This window comes from Vombatus ursinus, unplaced genomic scaffold, assembly GCF_900497805.2.
Source record: "Vombatus ursinus unplaced genomic scaffold, bare-nosed wombat genome assembly UNPS02014874.1, whole genome shotgun sequence".
NCBI classification, from domain to species: Eukaryota; Metazoa; Chordata; class Mammalia; order Diprotodontia; family Vombatidae; genus Vombatus; species Vombatus ursinus.
The window spans coordinates 15,328,904-15,334,512 of record NW_020954652.1 but is presented as its reverse complement, the minus strand read 5'-3'; the positions used below and the strand labels follow the sequence as shown (position 1 = coordinate 15,334,512).

The 5,609-nt window shown below is 39.0% G+C and overlaps 1 pseudogene; it reads right to left on the bottom strand.

Annotated features, from left to right (window-relative positions):
- Positions 1 to 338: 338 nt before the first annotated feature.
- LOC114028297 lies at positions 339 to 1,558 on the bottom strand (annotated as a pseudogene).
- Between the last annotated feature and the right edge of the window lie 4,051 nt (positions 1,559 to 5,609).

The window sequence follows — 5,609 nt, the reverse complement described above, 5'->3', positions numbered from 1 at the left end:
GGTTTATTAAGTGCTTACCACATGCTAGGTACTCTGCTAAGTGATGGAGACGGAAAGACAAAAATAGTCTTTGCCCTTAAAGAGCTCACATTCTACAGGGGGAAACAGTGTGCAAATTACTATGTACGAAAAGGTCTGGCCCTGCTGTCTGAGGGCCAGGTCTGCAGGGGGTCTCTCATTTCTGCCATTGGCTGCTCCCCATGATTGTCCACCCTTAGTTTTATAGGCACAGTAATTAGCACACCCAGTTCTATTTAACTACCTAACATTAGATTAGTTTTTTTTTAGCTTTGAAAAATTTATTGAGAATCCATCAACTCCAGGTTGGTTTGGAAACATTAGGCAGCTTCTTCTTTTGCGACACTGTCTTTTTTGAGTGGTCCCATGAGAACTTTCTTCTCCTCCACGGTCTGGAACTGACCATGGCCAAATTTGGAGGTGGTGTCAATAAACTTCAGGTCGATCTTATCCAGGGCACGTACCAGCAGAGACTTTCCCAGGGTGAGGACACAGTTCTTGGTCCCAACGACACAGCCTTTCAGCATGATAAAGCCATTGGTCACTTCACCATAGTGGACAAAGCTTCCCAGAGGGTTGATGCTCTTGTTGGACAGATCATAATCAGTGGTCGTGTTGTTTTTGATCAGTTTGCCATCCTCGATCTGGTAGCCCTGACCAATCTTGTAGAGCTTTTTGTTGATCTCGGTGCAATGGTGGTAGCCCTTCTGACCAGCTTGAGCCACAGAGAAGGCTACAAGGGCAGGATGCCAAGCTCTAATACACGCCACCTTACACAGGCCTTGGTGGTTTTTTTGGGGGGGCAGTTTCTTTGTGTGCCAGCGGCTGGTGACACCTTTGTAATCTTTGCCCTTGGTCACTCTAATGATGTCAATCATATCGTCATGGCCAAACACGGTGGACATGGGCACCTGCTGTTCCAGCTTCTTGGAGACCCTGTCCAGTTTCTTGCTGGCCCAGTCCAGTTTCTCAGCCACGCTTCTGCCATTCACCTGGATTTCCATCAGGTGAGACTTCTGCCTCAGCGGGAGCAGTCACATCTGGTTGTGGGCAATGAAGTGGATCACCTGGTAGTACTTCTTCATGCCACTGAAGTCTTTCTCCAGCTGCTTCTTGCCATCATCATCTTGCCACTTCTTGCAGTACTTGGTGAAGATTTTCTTCTTGGACTTATTCCAGTTCTTACAGAATCGCCTCTTACACTCATCACTGATATGCTCAGCAAAGATGGTTGTGAAGCTCCACAGGCCTTGTGAGGTTTGCACATAGCCCACGATGTCTACAATGACCATGGGGGGCATCTCCACGATTGTGACAGCCTCAACCACTTCCTTCTTGTTTACCTTTGAGCCAGGCCTGTCCACCTCTCAAACGATGTGGGTCATACCTGCCTTATAGACCAGAAAGGCTGTCAGGTGGATGGGCTTGGTGGGTCATCTTCGGGGAAACTCTTCACCTTTCCCAGTGCCTGCTACTTCTCTTTAGAGGCAGGAAGCCCAGAGACCCATGCCTGGGAGTGGAGAACTTCCTGTGGGACATGCTGCTGCTGTTGCACCTGCGGCTACTGCCCAGGCGAGTTGGAAGAAACATTAGATTAGTTTTTTTTTTTTACAAAGGAATATTTATTTAAAGGTATAATAAGAACAAACATACATGGCCCCCAACATCTCAGGTGCATAATGCTCTTTGTACCACTTTGGCCTCTGGGGAGAGGAGAATAATTAGGCTTACAGGTGAGTTCAGTTCCTACACAGCATTAGTCCCACCAAGTTCATGTCTTAAACTGCCCCTCTTCCCCTCATTGACTTGCATCCAGGGTCTCTGGCTCCTCAGGGTTTCCCTGCTGGCCTCGGTGCCACATCTGGCCTGGGATCCAAGATCCCCATGGCCCAAAGCTCTCAAGCTGCGGACTCTACTCACTGCACTTAGAACTGAAAAGGACAATGGAAACAAGACCAAAATCTCAAGCCCATTTCTTGCGACTACATGGTTTAAGGGGCTGTGGAGACAGACCTTTTAGACCTCTTCTCCCGTTATGCATGGTGTCTCCTGCTGTGAATGAATGAGTCCACGGTACCTTCTGACGAGAATTTTGTGATTCTAGGATATGAACATGACAAATAAAGAGAACTTACTATCAGAATTATTTGTCCGAAGTAATAGAAATTACTGCCAACTTTTCCCCAGGACTGTGCTCAGGTCTCTCTGTTCTCCTCAGTTATCCTGTCTTCTGTCTGTCTCCTTACACTGGTTACATAGAACACATTCCTGTACTCAAGAGAATCAACCCGTCTAAAGAAGTGACTATTGCTTATTTCCCAGTAGAGACTATAAAACTTAGGGCACAATTTCCTGGTTTGCAAATCTCTATTTTATTTTTATAATTGTGTCGGACACAACTGTTCATTCAAATTGTTTGTAAGTACAAGCAGAGTTAGATTTCACGTTAACTTAGGAGTTTTCCACCCATGTGGCCCACAGTGAATTAGAAGGAGAGAGAGAGACAGCCCACAGTGGTAGAAAGGGCATGATCTAGAGTTAGAAGACTTAGGCACAAAACTGGACTCTGCCACTCATCTCTTGTTTGATTCAAAAATAAAAAATTTAGTGTTATAACTCAGTGTTCTTATCTTTAAAGTGAGAGGGTTAAATGATTTCCAAGGTCTTTTCCAGCTCTAATAGATTCTATGTTGTTGTTTTTTGAGATCAGAATATATATGTGAATTTACATATATACACAATATACATATATGTGTTTGTGTGTGTTTACTTATATATGTTTACATAGACGTAGATTTAAATTTTAAAAAGTTTTTTTGTTATTCTGGACTTGACAACTCCCTCCAGCAAATGTGAACGTTTCTACATACAAAGAACAGAATAAGAGGATTGCATAAAAAAGTACAAATCTTTATTACATACAGCCTGTTCTTAAGTAGAAAATAAATTCACCACATTCTTTTTGAAGCTGTTTTAATAGTCTATATTTCCCTCTGAGTTACTGTTTATTCTTTTCAGTGTATATTAAAATACTGTATTGATGTTTATTCTCTTCTTTTCTTTTTCTGGCATCCTGATTGATCACTATGCCTCTCCATCCATGTTCTTTCCTTTTCCCCTGAAAAAAAGCCCTCCTTTGTAACAAATAGTCATAAAGAATTGAAAATGTATATCATTGCACACCTCTCATCTGTTACTTCTCTATCAGGTGGGATTTATCCTTTATGATCAGTCCTCAGGAGTCATATTTGGTCCTTGCATTGATCAGAGTTCTCAGGTCTTTCAAAGTTATTTTCTTTTACAATACTATAGGCACTGTATAATTTCTATACTAATTTCGCTCTTGTTCAGTTCATGGAAGTCTTTCAAGGTTTTTCTAAATACATCCCTTTCATAATTTCTTAAGGTAAAGTAACATTCTATTACATTCATATACCATAATTTGTTCAGCTATTCCCCATTGATGGTCACTCTCTTAGTTTACAGATTTTTTTCTACAACAAAAATAGGGCAATGAATATTTTTGCGCGTATAGGTCCTATTTCTCTTTCTCTGATCTCTTTGGAGGTATTTGACTGGTAGTGGTAATGCAAGGTTAAAGGTTTTAATAACATGTCCACAGTGTACTGACATTTTGACTATAGTATCAAACTGCATTCCAGAATGGATATACCAATTTATACCTCCACCAATAGTATATTAGTTATGTCTACTTGTCTGCACCTTCTCTGAATTGTCATTTTTTCTTTTGTCTCTTTACCAAACTTGTGGCACTGATGTGTAACCTCAGGGTTATTTTAATTCACATTTCATATATTATTTGGCGTATTTGTATGTGATAGTTGATAGCATGGGTTTCTTTTTTCATTTTTCATTTTTATTTATTTTTAGTTTTCAGCATTCACTTATATAAGATTTTGAGTTTTAAAGTTTTTCTTTCTCTCTCCCTTCCCCCCTCCCCCAGACAGGATGAAGTCTGATACAGGCTATACATGTACAATAATATTAAACTTATTCCCACATTAGTCATGTTGTGAAAGAAGAGTCAGAATAAAAGGGAAAAACTACAAGAAAGAAAAAAGCAAACATAAAAAGAAAATAGTATGCTTCAATCTGCATTCAGACTCCATTGTTCTTTTTCTGGATGTGGATAGCATTTTCCATCGTGAGTCCATCGGAGTTGTCTTAGATCATTGTGTAGCTTAGAAGAGCTAAGCTTATCAAAGTCAGTTATCGCATAATGTTGTTGTTACTGTGTACAATGTTCTCCTGGTTCTGCTCACTTCATTCAGCATCGGTTCATGTAAGTCTTTCCAGGTCTTCCTGAAATCTGCCTGCTCACCATTTCTTATAGAACAATAGTATTTCATTACATTCATATACCACATCTTGTTCAGCCATCCTCTGATTGATGGGCATCCCTTCAATTTCCAATTCTTGGCTACAACGCAAAGAACTGCTATAACTATGACACACGTGAAGCCCTTGGTGAACCTTAAAGTACTATATTATTAGTAGCTGTTGCTGTGGTTGCTCTCTGAGTCCAGTTCTTTTTCCACTGCATCACCTACCTTCTGACCCATAAATGGCAAGAGTACAGGAACGGGCATTTCTCTAAAGAAGAAATCCATGCAGATTCTTCATTTCAAATGTAACAGACCACATTGCAATTGATAGAGAAATTCGTATGTGGCCCTGTCCATCAAAAATGATGGCTATAAAGTATTCCAAAGAGGATCATTGCACAATGATTCGAGTAGACATTCTTTGTTGTCTGACATCATAGTAGTAAAATAAAGGGGGTGGAGAGAGAATGGGATGAAAAATTATTAGGGAGAAATGGTCACTTATAATTGCTCATTTCAAACCTTCATCATTTAAAAAAAATGTTAATCTGCTATTCTTTTATTTCCCAGAAAATGAACAATACAGTTTCTTGCATTTTTTGGCAATTGGGTATTATAATAATAGTATGATAATAAGACTTCATGTCATGAAGACTTGAATCTTTAATTACATTTGCTTTTGGATAAAGCATTTATGAATTATTGCAAGTTAACTTCAGTGGTCAAAATAGACAAGTACATTTTGTGATTTGTTAGATTAGAAAAAATGTTTACACAGTATTTTGAAATTTTGCTGAGCTGCAATCTTCTTCTAATTATGTCTTTGAATTAATACCCGCAGTGATGTTAATGTTAAAAGCTTTCCTTTGCCAAATCCACCTATACTCATTTATCTTTGTCTGGGGTCAGTGAACATATTTCTGCACTAAAGTACATATGTTCAAGTAGATGACCCTAGTACATTTATGATTCTTTATAACAATACTCATTGAAAAGCTGTATTGTTATCCTTATCTGGTAAGAATCAAATATTTTGCTTAATTAAATTAAGTATTTGATTATTATCAGCTAAAGACAACAATGTAGCTTTTATAGTTGTCAGATGTCTTTCATAACTCAGAACAAAATCAACTATTGAGATGATTGGAGGAAAAAAAGAGAAAATTTTGGGTTTATGGGATGTCTATCTACTATGTGTTAATTGTCTGAAAATGGTTACTACTTGAGATTAAACTATCAGAGGAT